The sequence below is a fragment of the Aythya fuligula genome, chromosome 5 (genome assembly GCF_009819795.1).
Source record: "Aythya fuligula isolate bAytFul2 chromosome 5, bAytFul2.pri, whole genome shotgun sequence".
In the NCBI taxonomy this organism is placed as follows: Eukaryota; Metazoa; Chordata; class Aves; order Anseriformes; family Anatidae; genus Aythya; species Aythya fuligula.
This window is the reverse complement of record NC_045563.1, coordinates 53,844,960-53,859,184: the sequence shown is the minus strand read 5'-3', so window position 1 is coordinate 53,859,184 and position 14,225 is coordinate 53,844,960.

Genomic DNA, 14,225 nt, shown 5'->3' with positions numbered 1-14,225 from the left:
ATCTTCTTGGACGTGGTACCTGTAGTTTGATAGCCCATCAATTTGCATGACTAGAAGGTTTGTTTATCATTGTTTCCATTTCTGCTTTGTCAGGTCTGTGTCCCAGCATTTTGCTTATGACTCCCCCAACTTTTCTTCTTGTCATCCCAGTTCAGAAGTCCTCCATCAGATAACCCAGCTGGAATAAACATTCCCACATTATCACATACCCTCTTTGATTAGCGTGACTGATCAGACTTGGTTCCCACCACTTTATCCCTTTCTTATTCATTGTAGGATTGGAAAAGGCCCTTCACCAGATACCCTTTAAGAAGCAGACACTCTCCTTCTACATACACTTACATCCAGCCTTTGTGGCTATGAGCTGCTCCATCCCTTTCCAGTTTACCAGTATCAGCAGGCTCGTGGAGGAGCCTTCTGTCCCTTTGTGTTGGTCAGTGATGATGGTGATGCTGAACAGCCCCAGTGCTGTTTTTTGGGCGATGTCACCCATAATTCGCTCCCCTTGGACTCCAAGGTGTTGACTACTGCACTTTTACCTTCACCTTTACCTTGCCTACCTGGCAGGGGGGCAGCTACCATTCCCCTCCTCTTCTTGGGCCTTTCTCTGGTTTGTTCTGAATGAATCAGTGCTGCCACAGAGGCACCACCACTGCTTCTGCCAAGCCTGAGGGGCTGCTGGTGTCAGCATCCGATTCCTAATCAGTCATAACCTCTCTACTACCACTCTGCAGGAACAGGCTGCCAAGGGCCAAGGCAAATACAGGAGCATTTCTTGGGCTTGCAAGGGGTGGGATTAAGAAATCAATCTTTTTTTTTTTTTTTTTTTTTTTTGCAGATTGGAGTGGCAAGAGATGAGCAAGGGGTAATAGAAGAGTTTCTGTAGATACCTGCAAGCAGAAAACCAACAAAAAAGTGTTCAGTGCTGAAATTACATGAAATGCTGTGCAGCCAAAGCAGAGCCCACTTCACCCACGATGTACTATTATATTCAGCAGGATACAATTACTACTGGCTTGTCTTGAAAACAGACGCCAGTATGCTACAAACGTGTACCTTGACATTGGAGTATTTGTTATGTAAGATCATATCACTGCTGATTGCATAACTGTTGGGAGGAATGGGTTAAAAGATTGGCGAGGAGGATGGTATCAGAAGGGAGGACTGAGGAGGAGGATTGTAAATATACTCAAGTGACCTTGCAGGTGGGAATAAGTAACGTCTGGCAAGTAGTAATGTAGCAAAGTACATAAATTGTACCTGCTGCTGTTTGTGCTCTCTGTGTTTGGCAAGTAGCACATCTGTGTTGAGGTAGCAGGTGTTTGGAAGACATGGAGGTGCTCTGTCAGACACGTGGGCTCCTGGCCTTGGTACAGAGAAGATCAAAGCAGCACAGCGAGGATCACAGCATGGTGGTAAAAACAGAGCCCTTGGTAAACAGGTGTAAAGAGCAAGCGGTGAGCTGCTGGCAGGAGCTGAGCTGAGCAGTGCCTGCGTCCCCCCTGGTGTGCCTCTGCCCAGGTGCAGCTTTAGGGATCCCCCAGCTGGCGAGGTAACGAGCAGAAATCTACTCTTTGCATTTTAGCTGTGGGGCTGGGGTTGTTCCCGCTGCCTCACACAAAACAGAGCATCAATAACGTGAGCTGAAAAACCATGACTTTCTGGTGCATTTTGGGATAGAGTGCCTTCCCGGACATTGAGGAGAAAGAGATCTTTCCAGGGTGATTCATCTGACCTTGGTTGTGTAATTTATGATAAGGTGAATATATATTCTATGATAGTGAATCACCTCCAAATTTGACTATTTTTTCCCTGTGACTACAAAATTGGCCTGGGAAGCTCATTTAGATGTAGATATTCCTAACAAGTCATCTATGTTTAGTCAAGTGGATCCTATCACTTGTATTTTTACTATATATTGTACCAGAAACACATTGAATCTTTCTTCAGCATTGAAAAAAATAAGTGAGAAAACACTAAACAACTTCTCTGTTTTTCTCCCTAGGGCTCCCTTCACCTCTTTTTCCTCAAGGCCTAAACCAAGGGGGTTCAGCAGGGGAAAGACAATGGTATAAAATGCAGAGATCACTTCGCCTGTGTCCAGAGACTACCAGGAGTTGGGCAGTAAATAGGGGAAGAAGAGGGAGCTGTAGAATAACCCAACAGCAGCCAGAGGGCAGGTGCATGTAGATTAGACCTGCAGTTTGCCACATGGATCCAGAGGATGGTGCCAAGGATGCAGGTACTGATCAGAAATGATGACCAGAAAGGCTCTGATTTGTATAAAGCCACAGAAGGCAAAGAGGAGGACTTTGCCAACGTGTTGTAGCAGGGGAGCTCCAGGGGTGGAAGAATGTCACATAAGAAATGGTTAATAGTGTTGGAGCCACAAAATGACAGGCTGGATGTGAAAAATGTGTACTAGTGAGGTCAGGCCCCTGCTGAGACAAGACCCGGTTACCATGGAGGGCCCTCTGGTACATGGTGACTGCATAGGGAAGAGATCATTTCTCTGAGATCATCCTCATCTCTAAACCTGTTCTGGAAGCATTTGAAACCAGTTCAACTTGATGTCGTCTTTATCCCTGATAAGGACGTAGCCTATCTGCCATCAAAAGCTACAAACAGGAGCTTAGACGTCAAAGCTCCAATTACACTGTACAAAATCCTACATAATAAAGAATGAAAACACCATAGCTGTGCAGCTGTCCCAGTCCCTGCCTGTGCTTTGCTGTACAAGAGACCTTTTTAGCCCCTAAGAAGACGCCAAAGTCTAAATGATGGCTGTGCTTGAAACTAGAAAAATGTTGCATGATTGCAAAAGAACATCATACCAAGCAATTCAGCCAGAAGATCGTAATGGGAGTAGACAAGTAACTGAAGCTTAAGGTAGAATGCATTATTCTGTATTAATGTGTTTAGGAAATAAGTTATTCATACTATTCAGCTGGTTTTATTTGCTACATGTATGCATATATGTGCACATACATATATACATGTGGAAACACGTTTATAATGTCTCATAAATTTCCCAGAGAGCTCATCTCACAACACCTCCTTTCTGTCAAGAAGAATCACGTTGCGTGGTTTTGTTTTGGCCTAGTTTTAGATAACAGATTACAACAGTTGTACTAACCACAATACTCTGTTTTGAAATAAAAAGAATATGAGCGTTGGAGAGGAGGATTTCCAGAGATGAGGGCAAACCAACAGCAGCAGCAAAAAGAAATAGCACAAGATTTAGGATTAGGTTAGTGGTCAGGCTCAAGTTAGGGTTACCTTTTGGGTTAGGGTTAGGTTTAAGGTTAGCATTAGTTAAGGTGTGCTTCAGTTAGCAATAAAGTTTATCTTTAGGTTTGGGGAGAGGGTTAAGGTTAGGGTGTTGCTCAAGTTGGGGCACTGTTTGTGGATAAGGGTTATTCTTAGAATTTATGATTTGGGTTAGGTTCAGTGTTAATGCTAAATTTACTGCTATGGAATACATTTAGATTAGGGGTGAGGTCCAGGTTACAGATTAAGTTAAGGCTTCAGTTTATGGTTTAGTTTGTGATTGTCTTAGGGTTAGATTTCAAGGTTCTGTTTCATTTTAGTGTTTAGGTTCCAAGTTCTGGTTCTGTCTCAGGTTAGAATTAGGGTTCAAGTTATGGTTATAGGGTTTAGTGTTAGTGTTCATGGAAACAAGTTAAGATTAGAGTTTAGGGTTTATGATTGTTAGTGTTAGGGTTAAGTTTTAGGACTACGTTTAGGGTTTGGCTTTAGGTTTACAGTTAAAGCTATGGGTTAGGGCTGGATTTAGGGATCGCTCAAGGTAAGGTTTGGTTTAGGATTATGGTTAGATTAGGGTGGTGGGTTACAATTAGGGATTCAGGTAAGGGTTACTAGGGAGGGTTGGTTTAGGGTGAAGTTTGAGAGAAAGACAACACACAGTCTTTTTCTGAGTGGGGTTATGGAAGGACTGTCAAAAGATGTTGAGGGCTACCAAATTTTTTCCACTGTGAGAGGTATTTCATGGGAGCCCTAAACTGGGTGGGTGTTGGACCTTGGTACTCTCTAGGGTCAGTGTTTGCGTTAGGGGAGTGCTTTAAGTTTACAGTCAGGGTTCAGTTTCAGATCCAGACTAGTGCTCGTGTTTGGCTTCTGGAACAGTCTCAGATTATTGATTAGGTTTTAGGTTTGTGTTATAATTAAAAACAGGAATAGTGGACAGGGTCAGGCTTGGTATATACAGGTTAGGAATTCAGGGTAGATCTACAGTGAGGTTTCAGTTGACAGATAGGATTAGGGTTAGGCTAAAGAGGGTCAAGGTACAGTATAGGGTTTTGCATTAAGGTTATTCTTAGAATTAGGTTTTAACCATAAGGTTGGAGTTAGCGTTTAAGGCTTGGGGCTTATGCTTCTTGGTCAGGTTCAGTGTTAGGGTATGGGGAGTTTGTTAGGGTTAGATTTATGGTTAGTGGTAAGCGTCCATACACAGACAAGCACTGCTGCCAGAGAGGAAGCTGGGTATTGCACAAGAGGCTGGGAGGGAACAGAACCAGGACAGATGAGCAAAGGGAGTAAAGGGATATTCCACACCATGTGACGCCCTTCTCAGCAGTAACAGCCAGAGTAACGAAGGAGGAAGGGCAGTGATCACGTTCGTGTTCCCAAGAAGCCCTTACACACGATGAGAGTGTACGCTTGGGGAGAGTAAGGGAGCCACTCTGTGGTGCTTAGCTGCCTGCCACGGTTAAGCTACAACACTCACCACACGCCAGCTGATGCCCAGCCAGTTCCTGAGCAGCCACAGCGGCCAGCTCGCTCGGGGAGGAGTTGGATTTGCACAGCCAAATGCCAGCGGCTTCATTCAGTAGCAAAAAGAAAGCTGCAAAAGAAGAGAAAGCAGGACAGTGAACTGCAGCTGGGTCTGTCTGGACTCTAGCCCAAGTTTTCTAGGAAGAGTTCCCATAATAGAAAGTCTGTTTTCAGAGCTTTGTAGCTGCAGACAAGCAATATGCTGACAGCAACGTCATACCTTGATTTCTTCTACTTACAAAAGATGGAGAAATAAATGGTATTTGGGGTACAAAAATGTACCAAATGCCTTCTCTGCCATACCATAACATTTGTCTAAGTACATGAGCAAGCACAGAACCTCGTGTCATGAAGCCACAGAGCAGGGACGCATCCTGGCAGGGTACCCCTTGGCACAGGGAGGTTGCAGGGGAATTGAGTCAGCGATGCTGCTGGCTGCAGGGGGTGGGTGGGCATCACCACCACGTCCAAGATGCAGGTCCTGGTCTCCACACAGAAAAACTACATTGGTAAAGCTGGTCCAGAAGTGGAGTGGCTGGGGGATGGAGGTGTCCCAGGTGCATAAATGTCACCTGGGCTGAAAGCAAGGTGGGTGGGAAGCTGCTGAGGACAGAAGATGTGATCACTGACCAAAGACTGGCCTTTTTTTTTTTTTTTTTCCTGTCTTATTAAACTGTCCTTTTAGCTTAACCATGAATTCTCACATTTTTTCATTTCTCTCCCCCACTCTCAGGGAGAGTAAGAGACCAGCTGTGTCGTGTTCAGCTGCCTGCTGGCTTAAACCACAAGAGCACACCAGCAGGGAACAAGGCTGGGCCCAGCTCTGAATCCTTCCACTCCCTCCATAACCTCGTCTTCTAGGGACAACAGTTTTCTTCACATGGAAGACATAAATAGCACAGGCAGACTTTTCATGGGCACTCTCTCATGCTGGCACAAAGGTGGCCAGAGTGCACTGCCAGTATTATGAGTTGCAATTCATCCAGGGCTTCTTCTCTGTGGTATTTCTTCCCTTTTTTTTTGTCCACCTTGGGCCATGGTTTGTAAAGGGCAACAGTTATTTGTCTCTCAGCTTCACCAGCACAAGCTCCTGGGGCTTTCTCTAGGTCGCTGGAGGCTGCAAGGCACCATCCTACAGAAAGCAAACAGCAGGTGAAAGAATGGACAGCTATCACCTGAGATGTTAAGGCACAGAAGTATGGTAAGCATAAAACATGCTATGGGCCATAAAATAGCTACATCCTGAAACTGCTGTGCTGTATTCGTGCCAGCAGAGAGCAGTGGCAGTACAGCAAAGCATCCTGCCTGCTTCTGGTGATGTACCCGTGCATCGTATTCAATATTTTGGCTGGTTTAACATTAATGTCTCCAAGTCACACGTGGAGGCTTAAGAAAGGGTTTTGGCTCTTCAGCATATTCAGGCACGACCATAAAATCAGCCTGCTCACAAAGCAGTTGGGGAGGTACCTTAGGATGTCTGTATGCAAGCCTCAACAGGTTCAATATCCTGGTTAGGGACAGGGATTTCTCCATTTTCTTGGACACCTCCAGGGACAGAGGCTGCACAGCTTTGCTTCCAGGCTCCTCTTCCAGTATCTTACTGTCCTCTGAGGGAGAAAAAAAAAAAAAAAACTTTTTTTTTTTTTTTTTACATCATGACAAACCCACCCATTTCAGTTTATGACCACATCCCTCACCTCACTGCTGCTTACCTCAGTAAGGCACCTGTTATTAGCTTCTTGATAACCTGTGTGTACACTCACTGCTGTTGTGTCACCAAGCTGCTTCTCACCAGCTGAGTGCCTCTGCACCAAACCATCCCGGTGGTAACTGCTGGGCTTGCTCGCGGTGAGGGCGTGCAAGGCTGATTACAGCTATTACAGCCTATTGCTGCCCTCAGGTCTGTGAGGCAGACAAGCTCCTGACAAATCCCATTTGCAAGCAGGCTCTAAGCTAATTAGAAATAATTAACCACTCTCCTTTAAGCCTAGTGACCTAGTCACCTACTGCAGTGACAGTATTTTCTGGTGGCACTGAATTATTTCAGGGTAAGGTCTGAAATTAAGGCCTGAATGAGAAAAGCAAAGCTCAAGTGGTTAATCAAGCTCTGCCAGGCTTCCCAGCTGGTGATGATAGCCTCCACTGCAAAGGTGCTTGCAGCAACGTCTTCACCTAAATTGGGTGACCCCTGAACCAGGGTTTTCAGATCTTACTAAATAGCTGGCATGTGGTCCTACTTGCCATCTCCAGGGCATGGGTTATCATTGCTTTTATTTTAAACTCTGCACTTCTTTTTTTTCCCATCTTATAAATACAGATTGTCTTTTGTGTCCTATTTCAGCATCTGCAGGAATACTTTCTGCTGACTGCATGGAAGTATCTTACCTGCATCCAGTTGGGTCAGTCCTGCAGCAGGACCAGCACTCTCCCACCCAGGATATTAATTAACACGTCAAGGCATACAAATACTTCCTATGTGCTGACCTCAGCACAGAAAATGGCCAGAGGAATGTCTGAGGCGGTCCAAAATCCCAACCTGGAGACCTGCTATGACAGGTAGTGGCTTTGTACAAAGCCAGGTAGAGGCTGAAGCTCTGCAGTTTCTCCCACCCATCTTCCCTCAGTCCACAGTCTCACCTCTACATCTTCATCCCTCGACCACCCTGGAAACTGAAGACACTGAAGTGTCCTCAGTTTGCACACAGACACAGCCTCTATGCACAGCAAAACTTTAATTTTAAGTATATCCAACTTGAATTTCATCCTTACACCACATTTATCACCCAAATGCCATAGATTGTGCCACAAACCACGAACAAGCAAACTCCTGTTTACTTACCCCGCATTTGTTAGATGTTTATTCTCTCATCCTATGGTCCCATTGGTGGTGTCACAGGAAAGAAAACTGATCCCTTCTCTATCTGGCAACATTAACTCAGTGCCCACCAATGTTCAAATTATGGGAGCCATATCCCAAATTGCAATGGCAAACTGGTGGGCGTAGTAGAGAACAGTTTTCACACACCCAAGTAAATGCATATAAAGAAAAGAGAAAACCTAGATACTCTTGTCCCCCATCTCTCTTTTCATATGTATAGTAAAATCGGAAGAAATACAGGAACTAGCAATTTGGCAGAAGGAAAAAGCAGCTTTCTCCTGGTGTAGCCCACCTGTAACTAGTTTCTCAGCTTTTGCAAGAGGCTGGTGGACATCTGTAGAACTGAAAACCTTTCTATGGAAAAAAGTTGTTAACCTTGATAGTAGTTATCCACTATTTCTCACAAATCTGTGGAAGATTTGGGTGGGGATACTTTGGAGGAAGCTTAAAAAATTTTTAAAAATAAAAAAGTGTTTCAAAGAATGAAAAGTGGTCCTTACTCTGTAACAGGTGCACAGTAACCTGTCTGAAACATGTTTGTTTTTTCCCAAAGCTACTTGCATTACTAGTTTTTCTTCTTTACTTGTGATTAAGCCTGTTTAAAAAAAAAAAAAAAAAAAATCAGCAGCAACTGAGATCCCCATTAGCTCTAATTTTGTAACCTCACTGATCCTGCCTTTTTTGTGGAAATGTGCTCCCTTTAACACCAGGATGAACTTGTTATTTCTGCAGCATTGTCCTAGTTTTGCCTGGGATCAAGTTAATTTTCTTCCTAGTAGCTGGTGTGGTGCTGTTTTCAATTTAGGATGAGAACAGTGCTGATGACACACCGATGTTTCAGCTGCTGCTGGGGACTCCTTACACCAAGCCAAGGACTTCCCAGGCTCTCACCCTGCCCTGCCAGCCAGGAAACTGAGGGTGCACAAGCAGCTGGGAGGGGACACAACCAGGACAGCTGACCCCAACTGGCCAAAGGACTATCCCACATCATACGGTGCCATTCAGAGCAATAAAACAGGGGCAAGTTGATCCAGGGCTGGTGTTGATTAGGGACAGGCTGGATATCAGTTAGTTGGTGGTGAGCAATTGCATTGTGCATCACTTGTTTTGTTCCTTATTTTGTGGTTATTTTTTTTTCTTTTTTCCTTCTCCCCCTCTCCCCCCTCTTTCTTATTAAACTCTCCTTTTATCTCAACCATGAATTCTCACAATTTTTTCATTTCTCTCCCCCACTCCCAGGGAGAGTGAGAGACCAGCTGTGTCGTGTTCAGCTGCCTGCTGGCTTAAACCACAAGAGCACACCAGCAGGGAAGAAGGCTGGGCCCAGCTCTAAATCCTTCCGCTCCCTCCATGATCTTGTCTACCAGGGACAACAGTTTTCTTTGCATGGAAGTGTGAGAAACACCTCAAATAATTCTCTTCAGACAGGACCTTCTGTGAAGCCTTTTTATTCGCGGTTGCAATGGCAGGCGTCCTGTCAATCAGGAGCATGTTTTAATAAACAAATCATAACCTTTTATTTCCTGTTACTGATCCCTGATCACCTCCCCTGTTTCCTCATTGCCTGAGTACTGCAGGTTCACAAGCTACTCAATGCTCCTTTATACCATAGATATACAATTTTTCTTTTTTATTTTCAGAACCCTTTAATTTCTCCTTTCTTGTGTTTTGAGAACTTGTGATCTTTGTTTTTACTGTTCTCACACTGCTCATCCTGTTTTTCTCAAGCTTCTACCTCATTTGGGAACAGTGAGGTCTTCTACTGTCCACTTATCTACTTAGCATTTCTCCTTGTTATGACTACACAACCACCTTGGAATACAGAAAAGCAATTCTTTACCACAAAAACACAACTTTGTTTCTCACAGAAGACATAAGTAGCACGGGCAGACTTTTCATAGGCACTATCTCACTGCCAGCACAAAGGTGGCCAGAGCGCACTGCCAGTATTACAAGTTAAAATTCATCCAGGGTTTCTTTTCTGTTCCTTTTTTCCTCTTTGTTCTACATCATTTGTTTTTGTTTGTTTTCCTTTTCTCTTTCTTATTAAGCTATACTTATCTCAAGCCACAATTTCTCACGCTTTTTCTTATTTCAGTTCTTTTCCCCCATCCCACTCAGGCGTGCAGGGAGTGAGTCAATGGCCCTGTGGTATTTAGTGACCTAACAGGATAAACCACAGAAGACATCTCATACACGAGGTACAGTTCATGTGATTTTTTTAATTTTTTTTTGGTTAAGAATCATGAATTTGTATTTTTATGAATCCTGCAATCTAGTCCAGATCTCACCTGTCTTGACAAAGAGCCATTTCTATCGATCCTAACACTTCTTAGCTCATTCAGCAAAATCAAATAGCAACAGGTATGTGAGAACTTGATGGGTGAATCACTTAGGAATCCATATATCTTCGGGTTTTATTTTCCTCAAAGTATTTCAACTAAGAGCTGTAGCCAGTTTAATCCTTCTTTGGCTGTGGGGTCACCTAAAAGCCCCCCGCTTGGATGACAAAAGATCTCTAGAGCCATTTGTAACCAGCTGCTTTAAAGAAACACTTGAGACACTTTTAAGTAGTCCCTTGATGATTGTGAAATAGTAAAAATTGCAGTAGAATGCCCCAGAATGACAAGAGCTGATTAAAGTAAAATAAATAAGCAAAATGAAATGTTTTAAGAACTAAAATTAATTAGGAATTGCTTCATTTGCTTTAAATGATTATCCTCACTCTCTTTCTTTGTAAGCCTCCAGGCTTGCTGTGCAAAACTTTAATAGAACTTTTCACAATAAATTAAAATTGAGAATGTATTTTCACTTACAGTAACAGGGCTCCCTGAAGCACTGCCATGAGAAAGAAGCTCCAAGAACTGCAGGCCTTATTATGGCAGTGGGTACTACGACAGCTACTCCCTGATATGGGGACTGAACAGTGCTCACCTTATCCATCAAGCAGCATCTCCTCTCTCTGCTGGCTTCTGAGGGATAAGGAAAGCATGACCTGAGGGCTGTCTTCACATCTTTGGTTTCCCCTTCTGCATTTCAGGTGGAAGGCTTCTCCTGGCCATTTCCAAGGCTTTATTCTAGACTTCCTCGCCGTGCTGTTTTTCACCATCCTCACTCTCTTACAACACACCCTGTTAGAAGCCAAACGCCAAAAGGCAGAGGGGCAGATGAAAGAGTCAGAATTAGAGCCAAGAGAGATAGAAAAAAAAAAATGAGTAGCAGATTCATTTGGAAAACACAGCTTAAAAAGAAGGAGCTCAGCTTAAGGGATTTCGTCATGTTGAGAAGAACATTTCCTGATTCAACAGAAAAGCAGACTGTGGTCCAGAGCAACCCAGATTTCTCTGTTTCTGTCCGCTGAGCTCAGCGCATGCAGCACCATCCTTCTGCCAGGCATTTCAGGCTTGTTTTGGCCTCATGTGGGCAAAATGAAAACATCTTTCTTGCTCACTCTTCATTCTGTAAATCACATGCTAAGCTTCCATGAGTCTTTTGTGCCATGCCCTGGTAGTCACCAGATTTGGCACGCTTCAGTCCAAATAAAGAAGAAAATTTTTGAAAAATCATTAAAAACAATAAAATGGCAAGCCAGTCTTCATTTTTCCATTAAAAACAGCATCTGTTACTGTGCTTGGTGTTGCAATATATTGGCCCATTAACCGGGTCTTCTGTGAGCATCTGCTCTTAGTAAAAGATCTTGGCAACTTGTAGCTACAAAAGGTCTAGTTTGCAGGCTGCACAAAGCTTTGGGATTGGAAAAAAAAAAAACAGTAAAAGCTTGTGGGTTGAGATAAAGACAGTTTAATAGGGCAGAAAAGAAAGAGAAGTCATAATAATAACAGTAGTAATAACAATAATACGTACAAAGCAAGTGATGCACAATGCAATTGTTCACCACCCGCTGACTGATGCCCAGCCTGTCTCCAAGCAGCAGTCCCCCAGCCACCCCATATTAATTGCTCAGTGGAATTGCTTAATTAATTGCTTAATATGGTATGGAACAACCCTGTGTCCACTTGGGGTCAGCTGTCCTGGTTCTGTCCCCTCCCGGCTCCTTGTGCACCCCCAGCCTCCTTGCTGGCAGTGGAGCGTGAGAAGCCCAAAAGTCCTTGGCTTAGTGTAAGCACTGCTCTGCAACAATTAAAACATCAGCGTGTTATCAACATTATTCCCATCCTAAATCCCAAACACAGCACCATACCAGCTGCTAGGAGAAAAATTAACTCTATCATAGCCAAAACCAGGACAATGTAAAGGCCTGTACAGGTAGAGGATATCAGTTGCTCTTCCCTTGTCCACCAATGTGTCAGTCCAGCATAGAAGGCCAAGAGTTTAGTCAGGTTTACTTTTGGCTGTGGTGAGGCCATGTTGGCTGCAATCTCCAAATCTGCTTGGTATTAGAGTCTCAGGTCAGCCCAATCTTTGATATGGACCCACACAGACCTTTTGTTTCAAAGGAGTGCAAGCATCCCCAACAAAAATCTTTAAAATAAAAAATACAGGCATCAGCAGATTGTAACAATTATCTTCCAAAAGGGAAAAAAATAATCCTCCAAGTGACCAGAAGAAAAAATAAAAAAGAAACAAAGTGGGGGGGAGCCCTCCACCATTCTGTATTTGCAGGTAGGTCTTTCTATCCAAGCTCGATAGCCCAGTAACTCAGCTGCCTTCTGGATTATAAATCCCCAGTCTGCTCCAGATCCCCAGAAAATGGTACCCGTAAACGTATATCCACACCTCGCAGCAGTATCTGCTGCACTGAGGGCTTCCAGCTCCTTTCCAAGTCGGTACCACCCCACTGTCAGATGGCACTGCCAGGAGGAACCACTCCACCACCACTTTTAGCAGGGAAAGAACGGGAAGGGAAGAGGTGCTAGAGGATTACCCTAAATATTCGCTGTGTCCTTCAGCATTGGTAGAAGAGGAGTGAAGTCATTAGCATAATTAATAAGATTGGCATGATTAATTAGCTAGCCAATTAACTGCACCAGTTGTGATAGCAACTGACAGTTGATGGTCCTTAACTAGTTAAGTAGCATAACGTTTACAAGTTCCCCCCAGGAAAAAAAGAAATAAAAAAATAAATAAAAAGCCCCAAAGTCACAGCTAACAGAGATTAGCAGAGCCAAGAGCATCCGACAGAGGTGACGCCCCCCAAAATTTGCTTGAGGTCACCCAACTCAACCCATGGCCACTAATTGCAGCTACCTGAAAGCCACGTGGAGGGTGGCCAGTGCAGACTTAGGCCCTTAACTCACCTTGTCATCCCAGGGTAAAACCTGAATATACAGCAAAAGAGGAACAAGGATTCAAGCCAGTCATGGTTCCTGCAGTTGGATTTTAACTGGGTTTCCAGCACAGATACAGCTGGCTTGGGAAACACCTCCTTTCTCCCAAGATAACTTATTTGCCAACTAAAGAAAAACAAAGAAGTAAACAAAACAAACCCACTACTCTGATTTGGAATCTGCCACTAATTTCACAAGGATGCAGCCCATCCAGCAGCCCATGCCCAGACATTTGCACAAAGGGCTGTGTTGCACGGTGCCTGTAGTCCCAAGGGTAGGTTTGATGACCCAGGTCACCACCTGATCTCTGTCCTAAAGCAAGATTCCTACAACGTCCAAGACTAGAAATAATCATGTTGCAGTTTAAGTATACTGTCCCCTGCTGTGACATGGTGTTGTTAACGGTGAAAGTGCATCTGTATAAAAAAGAAAACACAGACTATTTTGGCAGCCTCTATCAAGGAGCAGCAAGGATCAATTGCTCCCCAAGGGATGGCAGGGGCAGGAATGGTCCCCATCACAGGCAGTGCCCTCACTGGTGCTGTGCAGGACTTGGGCAGAGCTGGGGCTGAGAATGGGAATGGGAACAGGAATGATTCCCTCCCTGGAGATATTCAAAAGCCATCTGGATGTGGTCCTGGGCAACCAGCTCCACCTGGCCCTAACTGAGGGTTGGACCAGGTGATGTTCAGAGGTCCCTGCCCACCTCAGCCATTCTGGAACTGTATGATTCTGTCCCATTCCTCGACCCCAGCCCTGAACATTTAAATTGCACTGTCATTTACAGAATAGGGGAGGAGGGAATGGGAGGCAGACTGCTTTTTCCCCCCTCCTGCTGCATCATCTGCAGCTCAGCTGCTTGCTACCCTCCCTTGCTTCCCCTTCCCTTCTCTCCGACAGGGAAGCACCCTGTCTGGGGCTCTGCCTCCCCTCCCATTGCCCACCGACCTGCTTCACCATTTGCTCATTCCCTGCCGGGATCAGGCAGGCGATATATTTTTGGTTTTTATACCCAAGCTGTGTGCACTGGCCAGATTTTGCCTTGCTCTGCTGTGCCTCAGCCACTACAGGACGAGATGTCCCCCCAGAAGCAGAGGTGGCACGGAGAAGCCCCCAGTCTCTGTTTTGGCTCTGCTCCCATACGGCAGAGGGACGAGGGGGCTCATCCACCCCACAAGGCTGATCTCCTCCTCCCATCCCAGAGGCTGGGAGCGTTGCCAGCCACAGCTATCACCGTGGGGGCCACCATTCAAGCTTCAAAGTCG